The 17,383-nt window shown below is 42.1% G+C and overlaps 1 long non-coding RNA gene across 1 annotated transcript in view; it reads right to left on the bottom strand.

Annotated features, from left to right (window-relative positions):
• Positions 1 to 1,574: 1,574 nt before the first annotated feature.
• LOC130211263 (uncharacterized) overlaps positions 1,575 to 17,383 on the bottom strand; it is a 37,438-nt gene continuing 21,629 nt past the window's right edge. Inside the window, exon 4 of the long non-coding RNA XR_008834980.1 lies at positions 1,575 to 1,866. This is a non-coding gene — a long non-coding RNA (uncharacterized LOC130211263). The remainder of the gene's footprint in view (positions 1,867 to 17,383) is intronic.

The following is a 17,383-nucleotide window of genomic DNA, read 5'->3' as shown; positions in this document are numbered from 1 at the left end:
CACGCGTTCAATTTAGCGTGGAGCGAGTTCCCGCTGTTTCATACATTCACAACTGCCCCACAATGCATTGCGTCCTGGAGGTCAAGATGTTTTCACGCAAGAAACTAGAACCAATATGTGGTCAGTTGATCCAAATAATGAAGTTTTCTGCCATTTTTTTGGGACTGCTGGCTTTCGCTGAAGCCCACTTTAGAATTAAATGAGTTCAATTAATTTGCACATTACATTTTTTTTTATTGCCCAGAATTCTTCTACTTTAAAAAAAAATTGACTGTATATACAAATCGATGATGTGTTGATACAGCGGTAACCGTGACCTCACACGACCTGCTAAACAGCATCTAACAATCCGTGGAATCCGTTTTCTCATCATATCGCCACATGAGAAGATGCTGGAAGACCTTCCCGGGGAAAGGAATATATATATATATTTTTTTAAGAGGCATCTTTTATTCATTTTTGAAGAAGTGAAATCTGGTTGAAAGTTAATAATTTCTTTGTCTTCTGTAGTTTTAATCTATAGGCCATATCCCCCTTCTCACTGGTACCATCATTACAGCAAAATAAGCTTCCAGTACATCTTCAGTAATGCTAGTTAATAAAGTGCTCTGCTTATGTTGGATATATAGTTTTTTGTCGTCAGTTGGCAGGTGTTTTTTTATTACCTGCGGACAGCGAGCTGTTTACCATGTATTCAATCAATCAACCAATCAAACTTTTATTTCACTCAAGGTCCAGATAGTACAAAACATTAAAATAGAAAAAAATACAAAAATAAAGTAAAATGAATAGAACTACAAATACTTTATAAATAAAAAAGCTGTACCAATATCTCCAGAGCTGGGACTGGTAGCATGTAGAATACAACTTTATGTTTTTTCTTTTTTTGTAATATTTTATTTTCCAAATATTTTCACAATGCAAGAGAACAACATACTACATTAAACATTAAACAGAAAACTACACAGCAAGTTAGAAAAAGAGAACAATTTAAATACACAAGTACAAAATTAAAAGTACATAGATAATTCCCCCCACCCAAACAGAACAAATTTAATTTAATAAGATTTAATAAAAAAGGTTGGGGCATAGGATGATGACACAGCAGAGATACCGCAATGACACAGTGCATAAATAAACTTTATGTTAATAATCATAAAACTATGATGATTTCATTTTCGGCGTCATCAACCCGGCAAATAAGATTTCTTTAAACTCTTTCGTAAAAAATTATTGAATCATTTAACGCGATAATGCCAATAAGGACATTTCCCAGTATGTCAAAATATTCTTCAACTGCTTCAAATATTCTTATTATTAACTTTATTTCAAAGGGACCATGTACAGTTAAAACATAACTGTCACCATTAGATTGTTGCTATACAGCTAAAATGGAGTTGTCGTCCCTTGCCAGACCATAATAAATATAAAACAATAACAAAAAGTACAGGATAAGACACTACCACAGTATACCGGATATTTCCCAACACGTCAAACTATTCCTGAACTCTTTTAAGTTGGTCTTTGACGATATTTACAATTTATTTGCTGTGAGGGCAACCATCCAATGCTCCAAAATTGAAATAAAAAATGATTTTCTCCCCCCCAGAGCATGAGTGATGTCACATTGAGTCATACCTGGTGTCTCTGCACGCTCATGTTTTGAACATGTGAGCCCGAGTGGGTTTGGTATCGCTATTCATCCCTCCAGAAATGACCACAGGCTGCATTAAGTGAGCTCTAACCTGATAGTGAAGACGTACACAGACCTGCGGCGGCACTCAGCCGGCGGCCTGGGAGGACGTCTACGCTCAGGTGGTCTGAACATGAGCCAGAGTCCTCCTCCCCGTGTTGAGAAAACAGCTCCTAATGGATCACATCAAGAGAGTCACTGTAACTTAAGAGTGACGGCAAAATAAATGAAACTGAGATTGTAAGAGCTCTTATGGTTTGTGTAAATCTAACCCCGGAATCTTTTTCATTTATCCACCTCACATAGGCCTTTTCCCATCAGAACCCGGCATGGATTACCGTAACCTAATTTAGATTGTGTTTCATCAATTTTCTTTTTTTCCGCCAAAGATTTTCAAAACCTCTGGCAGGAATTGTGGGTAATTATCAGCTGCCAGTTTGCCCAGACATAATCGGGTACTTTTTTGACAGGTGAGTTATTAAATTGTCCTCTGTACCTGATAAACATATTAATTTATTTCAAGATAGATCATTTCATCAATGCAGGAGTCATATCGTATAAGGTGCAGACGGTAGCCTCTCCTTTTTAATTATACAAATATCACAGTCGTCAAAATGACGGGGTTTTAGACATTTAGATTCTTCGACGCCTCTCTTCTCCTCGGTGAAGTGTTGATTAAAATAGAGTTGGCGTCGGCTCACGGGATCATTTTCAAAAAGCAGTGTTTGTGTGTATCGCCGTGTGTTTTATTCGACACATCCAACAGTTATTCACAAAGAAAACGGTCCTGAATCAGATCCCAGCCAATGATTGACGAGCGTTTGAGCCTCCGGCCCGCCCTCGCATACGCCGGCTCTCAAAATAGAATCAATACCGCCCTCCAGTCGGCATCTTTTTGACTTGAAGTGATTGTATTCTGGTAATGAAATGACTCGCGATGTCGCTGGATTAGTCATGCATCTTCAAAGATTCAAGTATATAAGAAACATTCAGACAAACATAAAGGTCATGTGAATCACGACGGGCCAATGCAGAGAGGCTCTTTATGAAGCCTGAACCCACCAACAGATGTGGAGGACATTACATCATCGCTGCTAATTAACTTTCCCACCAATTAACCGCCGTTGTTGTTGGTCTTTGGAGGAGACGCTGGGACTGTGTCTGTGAACGATGGTTTATCTCTGGGTTCAAACTCCTGGCACAGCTTGGATAATTATGCTTGTTAATTATGCGAGATCGGAGTTTTCCTACTCCGTAATTGACAGGTTACGATGTATTAAAACCATTTGGACCGTGGAGAAAAAGAAATAATTTTGAATGCGTAATCTAGCTGAAGAAAAGCTGCTCTGAGAGACACTGACCAGGATGTTCACCTCACAGTTTGGTAATAGTACGAAGTTTAAAGAGGAAACCGGTATCTCCATTGGGTTAGCTCTAATAGAGTATCTGTTCAGGGAGAGAGAGGGAGAGAGAGAGAGAGGTAGGGAGGTAGAGAGAGAGGTAGAGGTAGAGAGAGAGAGAGAGGTAAAGAGAGGTAGAGAGAGGTAGAGAGAGGTAGAGAGAGAGGTAGGGTTAGCTCGAATAGAGTATCTGTTCAGGGAGAGAGGGAGAGAGAGAGAGGTAGGGAGGTAGAGAGAGTTAGAGAGAGGGAGAGGAGAGAGAGAGGTAGAGAGAGGTAGAGAGAGAGAGGTAGAGAGAGGTAGAGAGAGAGGTAGAGGTAGAGGTAGAGAGAGTTAGAGAGAGGGAGAGAGAGGGAGAGAGAGGTAGAGGTAGAGAGAGGGAGAGGAGAGAGAGAAGTAGAGAGAGAGAGAGAGAGGGAGAGGGAGAGAGAGAGAGAGGAGAGAGAGAGAGGTAGAGAGAGGGAGAGAGAGAGAGAGAGAGGTAGAGAGAGGTAGAGAGAGAGGTAGAGAGAGAGAGGTAGAGAGAGAGGTAGAGAGAGAGGTAGAGAGAGGTAGATACAGAGAGATAGAGGTAGAGAGAGAGAGGTAGAGAGAGATATAGTGAGAGGTAGAGGGTGAGAGAAAGAGAGGTAGAGGTAGAGAGAGGTAGAGAGTGAGAGAGAGAGAGGAAGAGAGTGAGAGGGAGAGAGAGAGGAAGAGAGTGAGAGAGAGAGAGAGAGGCAGAGGTAGAGAGAGGTAGAGAGAGAGAGAGGCAGAGGTAGAGAGAGGTAGAGAGTGAGAGAGAGAGAGAGAGAGAACATGAGCCTAACTGAGAGAATACATTTCCCTCTGGTAGATCCAAAAGGCCCACACTGTAAACCGCCAGCCCATCACAGCTGTACATGTGTGAGTTTGGTTGTGTCCTTTTAGCACCACACACACACACACACACACACACACACACACACACACACACACACACACACACACACATACACACACACACACACACACACACAACCAAAAAAGCGGGAACATTAATATCTGCCCGGCGTGAAGCTACTGTCTTCCTGTAAGCTGTGTTTTAAGTACGATGACCCTTTGGAGATGGACCTCGGTGTGTGCGTGTGCGTGTGTGTTAGTGTGTGTGTGTGTGTATTCACACAGCTGCGTCGCCTCTGTGCAGGCATTGTTCTACCCATTCAAATATTGTTCCTGGACAAAAAAGATATCTGGGATCAGCTCAGATGTTGATACAGCTCATCGGCTGTGTTAGTTTTAGTGGACAGAGACAGACATCCAGGCACACACACACACACACACACACACACACACACACACACACGCACATGCACATGCAGCAGCGGGTCGCGTTCAAATGACTGAAGTTTCAAAAGGAATAGTTTTAAAGAAATGGGAGAAATGCGCTTATTGGCTTTGTGGGGGGGCCGTTCCACGAGAAGCTGTCTGTGCCCGTCTCACATCTGTCTGTGAGGAATGAGGCGAGACGGCCGACAGCTGCTTAGCTCAGCTGAGCTTAGCATCCCGACTGGAAGCAGTGGGAAATGTCAAACACAAGGTCCGCCACATCATCTGATGTGACCCCTGACAACTTGAAAGACATATTCATCACCTTTCTCAAAGAAATGTAAGAAAAATATCCTGTGCTTTTATTTTGAAGGTTTCAGATAAAATGGATTCATGTTATAATATTAGAGAATATTTCTTACGTACAATAGTTCTACACTCGAATACACAATAATCAAATGCAAAGAGAGTTGTTTAACAATATGTTCGAGGTTTATAAAGCGTTTCCGGCCCTTTAAGAGAGCAGCCATGATGCTGATGTGGCCCACGGTGAAAATGAGTTTGACGCCCCTGATCTAAAGTTTGTGAACATGTGACATGTGAACTAGCGAAACACAACGTAAAATATATTATTTTCCAAGAATAAAAAACAAAAAAATCCACTGCAGAGTAAATTCTATAATTTATTTCCATTTTAGAGAAACAAGACTACAAAAGTCAAGTCAAAAATGAACAGAAAAAGACATAAAAACTAAGAATAAAATATATAAATACAAATAATTGTAAATTAAAATGAGTGTTTTTTGCTTTTTACAGTTAAATTGAAATGTGTTTTTTTTCAGTTTAAAGGTTTTTCACCTCATTCTAGTGAATGAAGCTGTGGCTTTGTTACATGGATTGTCACATGACTTGGAGGGAACCTACCTAAATAAAAAAGGAGGAAAAAAAAAAGCAAGTTGTGTGGTCTGAGTGTAATCCCAGTTTTTAAATCTGTGTAGACGGATCTATTTCCTCTCAAGTGGGAAACTGCAAAAAAATCTAAAAGGCGTAACTTGACAACAATGTGTTATAATAATATTATTTCGACTGGACGGTCAACAAACCCCCGAGCGTCATTCCACCACGAGGCCCCCGGGGAACGTCCTCGAGCTTAAATTAATTCATAGTTTCATTGAATCATTCGTAGCGTCGTTGGTGAACACAATGCAGGGTCCTCTTCATCCAATAGTGTTTCCAATTTGAAGGTCCAGGGGGAGGAGTTTGGGGATTCACTGCCCGAGGTGACCCCGCCCCCTCCCCGGAGCGGTGTGATTGACAGCTCGGACTGACCTCATCTGTGGAGGCGGGTCCCTAAAGACTGATCACTATCACACAACATGGGACGGATGGGATGAAACCCTCACTAACAACACCATGGAGGGGCAGCCGCCACACTCTCTTGCTCTCTCTCTCTCTCTCTCTCTCTTATATGCATTTTTTTCGACCCTCTCAGCACTTTTCTTTGGATTTTATTAAATTCTTTCCGGGTAACTCTTACTTTGTTTAATTACTATTTACAATAGCTCCTGCTCATTAAATATAATGTTCTCAGGCCTTTAGGTACTCATTTGCACTGCACACATACACACACTTTGCATTTTGCACAGTCTATATTTAATATTTTTTTATTTGATTTGATTTGTCATTGGTGTTGTGTGTTGTGTATGCATGTGTGTTGTATATGTACAAATATATTTTGTTTTGTATTTTACTTTGTATACTTCTATATCTTTCATCCCTGTTTTTTATATTTTGTGTTTTGTTTTTTATTCTTGTTTTTTATTCTTGTGTGTTTGGTTTATTGGTGCTGCTACTGTTTCGACAAATTTCCCCTTGGGGATTAATAAAGTATATATCTATCTATCTATCTATACAAGGCAACTTCACATCTTCACATCTTACTGCTGCTCCCTTGAATACTTCACGTCACTTTCCGCCTGCAACTTGAGTAATAACTTGATAATAAAACGTCAAGTTTGAAATGAAAGTGAAACATACGGTCGACGCTGATCATTAGGTTTCAATTAATCACTCAATTATCACAACGGTTCAGTGTGTGTGTGTGTGTGTGTGCGTTGAGGCGGACAGGATCTAAGAAAGCAGCATCAGTTAAAACAGTCTAATGAACTCAGCCGAATTCATCATGAAACGGCGAATAATTAGCCAGCGTGTCTTCGGGGAACACTTCAAAAGGAACCTCAAAGTGGTTCGGCTCGGTGAAGCTTTCCCCTCTTCAAAAGCGGAACATAAACACACCGCTTAAGACTACACAGGCAGGAAAAAAAGCTCCTACCCCCCCCAAATCCCCCACACATGTCTTTCATTTACAGCAATAAATAATGATTCATCACCACACAAAAACAAAAAAAACAAAAAAGTTTAGAGAGGGTGTGTTTGTTTTGTATCAGAAGACGGGGGTGGGGGGGTGGGGGGGGGTGACCTTTTGAGGTGCTTTCAAGAGATTAAAGTGACACGGCAGCCAAACATGCTCAGAATCAACAAATTAACATTAACCCCCCGCGGCCTGTCGCAGCGTCGCTTGACAGGAAGTCGACTTCAGTGTTTTTTTGTTGTTGTTGGTGTGTGTGAAAAAAAAGAAGCTCTGCTGGGACTATAGCATAAGAGACTTGAAGGATCACTGCTGTGGCTCCCAGGGCCGGGGACCGCGAGCGTAATTAAAATGACACAAACAAAGTGAATCCAATTAGTAAATCCCTCCGCTCGAGCTCGTTAGCGGCCCGACGTCGCTAAATTATTTCCCCTCCACGGGAAAATAAATGAGGCCACTTGTCTTTGCAGATTTGCGGGGGTCTGTGAGGTGCTCAGGGACTCTCACACACACACACACACACACACACACACACACACACTGTAAAGTAATTATTGAAGTGTAACATAGCGCAGCCGAGTCTCTGCACTCGCGTACGCCGACATCGACATCGGTCAGCGGAGAGGAAACGCGTCACACACCTGGAAACACGTGTTTTGTTTTGGGTGCGCTTCATTCGACTCCCAGCGCTCACGTCCACCGCCTGCATCTGATCACACAGAAGAAGAAAAAAAAATCATCGGAAACAGTTGGACCTCCTCTGTGTTTGGGCCCGCCTGTCTGTTGTCTGGCTCTTTTTGTCTGACACCTACATTCTTTCACACACACACACACACACACTTTCATTACAGTGTGCCATGTCCACACCACTCAGACCCCACACACACACACACACACACACCCTGGTTGGCGTAGTGAGGTAAGTGAATCCAGTGGCGGATAGTTTTGAGGGAGCCAGGGGAGCCATTGAGAGCCCATTAGGAGGTTAAGTAGAGGAAGCTCTCCATTGTTCTGCAGTTTGATTCCTGCCCTGTGACCCACACTCTCCTGGCCAGAGCCTGGGAAACCCTGTTAGTGATGATGAGGGGGGATAAAGGATGATCACACACACACACACACACAAACTGTGCACACACACACACACACACAGCCAACTGTACAGAGCACTGACAGTTGGATGACTCTCTGCGGACCGCTGGCTGTCTGGAGGGGCGGAGAGGTTTCCGGCCAGACGACAGTCGAGTAGTGGAGCATCAGGCCAAGCAAAAGGGTAAACTCTAAACCAGGGGTCAGGAACCTTTTTGACTGCCATAAAAGCCAAATATTTCTAAATATACTTCATTGAGAGCCAAATAGTGTTTTTAACGTATAATAAATTAAGTATGCCTTGCTTTTAATGCGACTTCTGGTGCTGCATGATGCTATTTTCAACTCAAAATTGTGTGGGAGCCATATGCCGTCACCAGAAGAGCCATATAGGTTCCCGACCCCTGCTCTAAACTAACTAAACTAATTTGTTGACACAAAGAACCGCTCTGATAAGGGACCCTTCACAAAGAGTTGTTTATTAATGGTGAATGAATAATTTAGTAATGCTTTCCACGTACATTTTTAGCCAACAGTGAGACCGACTTTTGCGTTATGTTGTGGATCATCCCTTCGACTGGTAATTATTCTCCACTATAACTATGATTTTAGTTTTTATTGACCACTTACTTTATTGATAAGGACTGGAGAACAAAACAAGACAGCAATGCTAACTTTGACTTTTAACTTTTAATAGCAAATCCATCGAGGCTGTATAAATGCTACGCTACGTGATGCTAGCATGCTACTGCTAGGATCATATCCAACTTCGTTTAGCATGTTTATTACATTGTATTCTACAGTATATAAGAGTCAAAAAGCAACAAATAAGTCTGATGTATCATTCATATTATCTATTATTATTATTATTAATATTATTATTAACAGGAAGCTAAATGTCATTCGTTTTGGTATTTAGTGATAAAATAAGATATTGGACAAATTCAAACATTTGGCCTGATGATGACGCTCTGAAGATCCGTTATCGGGGAGCCATGAATGTTGGATAAAAAACACATCAGTGGCGGCTGGTGGAATAATTTTTAATTTTTTGGTTGAGCCATCCAATCAATTCAGCAAACATACCAAAAAGTATCAAACACGCATTCCTACTTTGTAGTTAAATATTTAACATTTATTCCAACACGAACATAGTAAGGACATCTTATTCATACAATTATATAAATATATATATATAGAAAATAGTATTTATATATATATATATATACTATTCTGTATAATATGATATACAAATACCAGCTAATGTAAATATACAATATAAATCTCATGAATATATTATACAAAAATATAAATCTCATATCTTTATAAAATCTAATAGAACATTTTGATATATTAAGATGCCCCTATGAACCTTGTTATGGTTAAAGTGAGCCTGTTTTAACATTTACATGGTAAGGACATCTTATTCATACAGTTCAGTATATTAATACATATATAAAATAATATTCAGTATAATTTGATATAAAAATACCAGCTAATGTAAATATACAATATAAATATCGTAAATATATTATAATAAAATATAAATATCATATATTTTTATAAAATCTAATAGAACATATATTAAGATGCCCCTATGAACCTTGTTAGGGTTAAAGTGAGCCTGTTTTTATCCTCAGGGTGTTTCTTCACCTCCTCCTGTGTCCGTCGTCCCGCTGTCGTGACGTCCACGTTGCCCAATATGGCTCCTTGAGGACTTCTCATGTGTGTCCTGGTGTTCTCGTGTTTTCTGTGTGCTTCATATCAATTTTAGGAAGCTTATTGGCTGAATTGTATATCACTCATTTATATCTTTAATCAGGAATAGGCTCAACTGCTTCTTAGCCCCGCCTCTTCTGGGCCAAAACGATTCGGACGTGCAGGAAAAGCATATAATGTGCAGATATCCTATTTTACGAATATTTCTTAGTATATTCCATACCTCCAAAACACAAATATTGACAATTTGTATAATTTACATTAATATTAATCGATAAATCTTTGTATATTAAATAAATGTGGCTCCAGGTGGGTGGGGCCAGGCCCCCGTGGCTCTCTATTGGCCGGCCGCCACTGAGCCAGATAAATGTTTCACATACATGCAACCCAAACATGTTTTTAAATTAATTAATAGCTCGCAAAAGATCTTTACTGACGCAGATATTCACTTCGTAGAGCTCAGCAGGAGGAGCCACCGCAGGGTGGAGGAGCGCGGGAGGTGGAGGCGCCGTAACGGCAGAGAACGAGGAGGACTGGAGGGTAATGTGGAAGATGGGCAGTGGGGTGGGTGAAGGGCGGGGAGGAGGTGATGGGGGAGAAAGGGGGGGGGAGGCGAGGCTGGATGTCTTGTTTGGCTGATAGTAATCTGACAGCTATTAGAGAGGGAAGAGTTAGAGACCTGCTGGCTCGGGGTGGAGGCCGGTGGTGGTGTTTCGTGGGCGGCGGGGGGGGGAGGGGGTGATGTGATATATGCTCCCCTTCACACTGAAACCAGCCCGAGAATGTGTGTGCGTACGTATGTGCGCGCGCGCGTGTGTGTGTGTGTGTGCACGCACGTCTATATTACTTCATTCTTCCGCATTCAATTCTCTCTTAGCCTCGGTGTCCTCTCGCTCTCAGCTCTTTACCCCCCTCCGTCTCTCGCTCTCTCTCTCTCTCCATCCCACACCATTTCCTCCCCCAATCTCCCCCAATCTCCCCCCTCTCCGCCCGGAGGAGCGGGTGCCGCTGTACATTTCAGTGTCTCGGCGCGTTACAAGTCTTGCCCTTAATTTGACAGTGTCACGGGGATCCATCTTCATTCTCTCACTCTTTTCATAATCTGATCCTCTTCCTCTAGCATGCAATTAGTGCCCCTCCCCTTTTCTTTTTTTTTACTCCATCCACCCGTCGCTCCGTCCTCGTGCCCCCCCTGCCCCCCCCCCCCCTGCCCCCGCCGAGGCCTGGATGATTGCTACAGCTTTCCCTGTGCAATCCATTTAGAGCCGGGGCCCCATAATGAATATGTACATTGAGAGGGACCTCGGCGCGGGGGGGGGTGGTGGGGGGGGGTGGAGGGGGGTCACGAGCAATCAACCTTGAATTCAATTATGCCGCTGAAGGTTAATGACTGTGCTCAGTGGTCAGAGGCACGCGCCACATCGCCCATTAAAGCAGCTTGTCAGAACTGACAAACGTGGGGGCAGGGAGGCCCTCGCTTGAAGGGAAGGGAGTGTGGGTGGGTGAGAGAGAGAGAGAGAGAGAGATAGAGAGAGGATAGAGAGGGAAGGAGGGGAGAGGGGGGGGGGGGGTGTGGAGAAAACAAGCGAGATGAAGGGAGAGTTGAGAGAGAGAGGGGGGGCGACGGAGCCGGGGTTCGAGTCGTGTGACGCACGCAGCCGGACACAGAGATACAAATGGTTTCAGTCAGAGGCGCCGGATTAGATTGAGTTATCACGGACACATCCGATGGTAAAGTTCTCCAACCCTCCACCAGCTCTCGCTCTCTCTCTCTCTCTCTCGCTCTCTCTCTCTCTTCCCCGCGGGGGTGAAGCTGAGCGCGCTGGCTGTAATATGATTAGTCTACATAAAGACGTGTCTGGAGTGTAATTCACTGCTCACTAATGAGGCCGTGTCTGAACCCAGGACAGATGAATCCCCCCCCCCCCTCCGGTTGCACACGCTCACCTGCTGCCTGACTCCCCCCCCCCCCCTGTCTCAGTCAGACCCCCTTCAGTCTTCTGCAGGCCTGCCACGTCACCCTTGCTGCAGCTCACCCACTGAAGTCCACTCGCGTTGCCGTGTCACACGGTTCATCCTCTACCGTCTCTCGCGCTCGTCATCTCTCACCGTTTGTCTTGTCACAGCTGCGTTAAAGTCGGTTGGGGGGGGGGGGAGTCTAATGCCGCGCCCACACTGAGTTACTCGCGTGAGTTTACTCGCCCGACAAGTCGCGGTTTATTCGCTTCATTCGCGCCTTATAGGGGGCGGGGCTTATCTCCATGGTTTTACTCCGTGGAAACAGTTATCATTTCCTTCATCCACCACGGAAGAAATAACCACGAGTTGTGCTTTATACTTGTTGACATCCCACACACGTCGGAACAGCTAACGCCCTCGTGTTTGGGTTCATAACATGAATATCAAACATACTGTATATATATATATTTATATATATATATATATATGCTAGAGTAGCATTAGCCAGTTAAATTCACCAATGGCATGATGTTAGTGATGACGGGGGGAGCGTCTCAACTCTGATTGGCTTTCGCAACTCGCTGTCGGGCGAATTTTTCGCTAAAGTTGAAATATTTCAACTTATAGGGGGCGGGGCTTATCTCCATGGTTTTACTCCGTGGAAACAGTTATCATTTCCTTCATCCACCACGGAAGAAATAACCACGAGTTGTGCTTTATACTTGTTGTTGACATCCCACAGACGTCGGAACAGCTAACGCCCTCGTGTTCGGGTTCATAACATAAATATCATACATACACTACCGTTCAAAAGTTTGGGATCACCTCACACTTTTATTTATCAAATGAGTTGCAAAATGTATAGAAAATATAGTCAAGACATTGACAAGGTTAGAAATAATGATTTGTATTTGAAGTACAGTATATATATCTATATATCTATATATAGATATATAGATATATATATGCTAGAGTAGCATTAGCCAATTCACCAACGGCACGATGTTAGTGATGACGGCGGGAGCGTCTCAACGCTGATTGGCTTTCGCAACTCGCCGTCGGGCGAATTTTTCTCTAAAGTTGAAATATTTTAACTTGAGGCTAATTTCACTTTGCTCTATTAGCGTCATTTGCACGGCGAAAAATGTGCGTCCATCGCAACCATTCGCGTTCTCAAAGTTATGTTTCTACGTGGCTGATGCCGTTTAATGTATAAACTTAACAATTGAATAATCAAGGTTGCTGTACGATTAACTTTTAGTGTCAAGTAAAGCTCTGCATCTGCTATACTTACTTCCTCCTTTCTCAAATCTCACCCACCATCTCACCCGAGTCTCGCTCATATTTCTCCTCACATTGATATTATGAGAATTGGTTTTGCAACTCAATGCATTTTTGGCTTCCATTGCCAAATGACCAAGCGACAATCTCTGACACCGAAGCAGTGTTTTATTTACCAATAAAATGTCATACTTGAGCAAGTTTAAGAGACAGGTTTATAAATCAATCAATTCGATGAATTTAATCATAATAAATAATAAAACATGAACATATTTGATAGCAAACACTACTTTTAAAATGGACTTTTAGGCAAGTGATATAACAGCAAATGCTAAACAAGCCTAAATGTTGTGGTTTCAGAGTTCAGAAGGTCAAACAGTCAAACCCTCGCCCACTTTTTGTCCTCGGCCTAGAATTTGGGAGCAGCCAAGAGATCCCTGCCCGAGGATCTAGAGCTGAGCTTTGGCTCATGTGGGGTTAAATGTCAGAGAGGAAGCCAGGAGCACGGGCCTTGATAACCCTTTAAAGTTTGCAATAAAATTCTAAAATCCATAAAGATGCTAAACTGAGTGTAACGTGTTTCCCTTCACCTCAAAGTCTTCTGAAAACACGCAATGGCTTCTCTGTATCACTGACAGACCATTTGATTTCCTCTATGACTACAATGCATACACACCTCGGACAGTGTGAGCTTCTCCACACACACATACAGCTTATTGTTGGTGGTGGTAGCAGTGGATAATGACATTCTTGGGGCCTGAGGTCTTTGATGGGGTGTGTATACGATCGTCCGCCTTCTTCCCACAAGGCTGTCGTCTTCCTCCGTCAACATCTCGTTCAGGAACATCAATGTGTAACGTGCGACCTCACAGATCTAATTCACAATCACAGGATGTGTGCTTATAGTACGGACCTCCGATCGTCATCCATACCATGCAACGCAGATAAATGATGTCCACCGCATTGCAGACACATGGAAAAGCAGATTCAACATCAATGAAAGTGATGAATGTTTGAACCGATATTTGTTTCAAATAATGACCAGAGGAATCAAAGACATACGAGATGCGACACAACCTCTGCGATGGGGCTGGATGGTTGACCCTGCATATGCGATCTCTCCAACTTTAGCCAAAAAGTTACAAAAAGTATTAATATATAGATATAGAATTAGTTGGAATGCTTCAAATATTGTGATCTTTACTTAAAGTTATTCTTCTATTTCTTCCGTACGTTTTTTCTCTTCCTTCATATTTTCAGCTTCAGAAATCGTTCAGATATTAAAAAATCTAGCTTCTTCAGGACCAGAGGGGTATGACTTTTCATATTTCTAATTTCTCCAATTGTTGTATCTTTAAACAATTTAATGTTCTTTTAATTCATTAGATCCTATGGAGAAAAATCTTCAACTTTAAAAAAAATGTCGGCTATTTTCAGACATTTTCAGCAATTTTTTTTACATTTTAGCTTCAAACTTTCAGATGTTAGCATTCAAATGCATTTTCAGCAGGAAATGCATTTTCTAGTTATATTTGTTGGCTACTTGGCAGTCCAACTCCACAACAGACTGGAGATCATACGCACATTTAATATAAAGTTGCTACCTCTAGCATGTTAGCGAACCGTTAGCTATGTACTCAGGCTTTTTTTTATGCCTACTGTGGCGTAAAACTAACTAACTAAAATCTAACATTACACAATTACAGGGATATGCTTTTCACCCATTGTTCATTTGAAGATATTGATTGATGCAGCTTTATCTATGACTACAATCTTTTTAACCAAAGTTGCAGTTCCCTAGACTTAAGCAACGGCTGATAAAATAGCATCATTTGGGCTGGTTTGTTGATATTCTGCTGAAAGATTCAAATCACGCTCAGACAAAGCAATGTCTGAGCCATAGTCCACAGTACAGCGTGAATTTAAAAAGAGAAAAGCCGTATCTTTAACCCTGTGGGGACTGGGGTCATTTTCTCGATTTTACACAATTTCTTAAATTCACCTTTTAAAGGCATATGACATATACCCATGTTTCTTGCATCAAAAATTGCAGAATAATCACAACTCTCTATATTCCTAAGCACAATTGTCCTAAGGTGGAAGTGTAAAGACATAATTTGGCCCTAAAGCTGAACATTGAAGTTAAATTTTTTTTAAATCCTCATATCTCTTGTGAAAACGTCCCTTTACTCATGTGGACGAACTGTTTTTGTGTTTGAAATTGATAAACTGAAGGTCTTGGGTTCACAAAAAGCAGTGGAATATATGAATAAAATGGTAGATACACGTAAATAAATGTCTAAAGCCACATTTTTTTATCATCGTTTTTTTAAGTAGAATTGTGTCACCGGGAGGCTTAAGAAGCACATACAGTAAACATCTGTATGCCAACTACTGCAATGTGTTTCATGTAATGGACAACAACTGATTAAATCAAACTGATGACTCAGCACCCAGACAGGGGCTTTATTGGTACCATTTAATAAATAAAAAGGTTAGTCTTTGAAATGAGTTAGACCTGGCAGTGTAAAGTAAATGATGTATGAATGTGACATCCAGGTTCATTGATGTTGTGATGATGCTTACTCCAATTGGGATGTGCATGAATGTGTGTGTGTGTGTGTGTGTGTGTGTGTGTGTATGTGTGTGTGCGTGTGTGGGGCCCAATATGTGAATCCCTCTTCCTCGGACTCCCGCGGTATCCATCACGAGGGAATATCCGAAAAGCAAATTTAAGGACGGGGGAGGGAGGGGAAAAAGTTTGCCACCCCAGCACCCTCTCTCTTTAAATAGTTTATGTTGTTCGCCGATGAAAGAAATATTAAATTCGAGATGAAAATTTATGGAAATTAGATCAACGCTATTACGGCGGCGACTTTTTAAAGCAATATATTCTTTGCCGCGACAGTCTATGGTGCAGATGATAAATAGAAGGTAGTCAGAGGGAGTTGCGAGGGTCTTTCCTCCTGTAGAGCGGACCTACGACTCTGTTATTGCATTTCAGCCTAACAGGATCAACATGCATACTAAGAAATATGCAGAGAAAAACCCTCTCTCTCTCTCTCTCTCCCTCTCTCTCTCTCTCTCTCTCTCTCTCTCTTCCTCACGCTCTTTATTTGTCATCAAGAATCTAATACCATTTCCACCACGGTGGAGTGTCAGGTTATTGTAAATAAGATGAGATTCTCCTGGGGAGTGTGTGTGTGTGTGTGTTCACAAAAAGGAGACAGTAAAGCTTTATAATGTTGATTTATCAGCTTGTCAGCATCAAGTATCTTTTAGACACTAATGCGTCCGTGTGTGTGTGTGTGTGTGTGTGTGAGTGACAGCGCCTCATACACTCGTCTTGTGCACTCGCTCTGATCCTGTCACAGTTCCCGCAATCTCTACCGCGTTGACGGCCGGTTCGGTCGCATCACACCAGCTTTAAGTCTCACAATTTCTCCTCCCCGGTTAGTGGGCCGGCTGCGTGGCGTCGGCTTTCCAATCAATGTGCCCGTTCTCAGATATATTCATCACTGATTGCTCTGTCTGTCTTCACGGCCTCCTTTGAAGGCACGCCGTTGGTTTTGAATTGCTCACAATCAGCCGTTTACGATTCTTATATATCACAAACAATTAGCTGTTTCAGTCAAACTCATGGAGCCGTAACTACCAGAGATGAGGCCTCTATTCCATGACTCTATGAGCTCTTATGGTTCTGGTGAGGCCTCTATTCCATGACTCTATGAGCTCTTATGGTTCGGATGAGGCCTCTATTCCATGACTTTATCAGCTCTTATGGTTCTGGTGAGGCTTCTATTCCATGACTCTATCAGCTCTTATGGTACGTGCTTCATTTTCTGTAGTTACAATTATTATGTGACCCAATTGTTGGACAAGAGATGGAGAGATAACTTTCTTTGTGTTGTGCGATGGACTACACTACAGATAGATAGATCGATAGATAGAAAGATGGATAGATGGATAGATGGATAGATAGATAGATGGACAGATGGATATATGGATATACAGAGAGATAGATACATGGATAGATATATAGATAGTTAGATAGATAGATGGATAGATGGATGGATGGATAGATAGACAGACAGATAGATAGATACATGGATAGATATATAGATAGTTAGAAAGATATATGGAAAGATAGATGGATAGATAGATGGATGGATGGATAGATGGATAGATGGATAGATACATGGATAGATATATAGATAGTAAGATAGATAGATGGATAGATAGATGGATAGATAGTTAGATAGATAGACAGACAGAGAGACCAACAGATAGATAGTTAGATAGATAGATCGATAGAGGTTTTTTTGGGGATGGTTTCCTCATTTGAGTGATGGGTTTACACTCATACAGACGTATTCACACAATGAAATGACCCCAACTCTCAACAATACGTCTCGAGCCACTGCAGTTGCTGCCGGACAATGAGCGGCTCGGTGAATGCAGGGAAGTGTGATAATTACTGCTATTCTGAGAAGGAGGGAATTATTGTTCTGGAGCTAGAGGGAGGGGAAATACACGTTTCCTTTCCTGGAACTAAATATTTACTCTCCTCTCCGGGCCAGCTGATCCACC

This window comes from Pseudoliparis swirei, chromosome 20 (genome assembly GCF_029220125.1).
Source record: "Pseudoliparis swirei isolate HS2019 ecotype Mariana Trench chromosome 20, NWPU_hadal_v1, whole genome shotgun sequence".
Taxonomy (NCBI): Eukaryota; Metazoa; Chordata; class Actinopteri; order Perciformes; family Liparidae; genus Pseudoliparis; species Pseudoliparis swirei.
This window is presented reverse-complemented; position numbering and strand designations above follow the sequence as displayed.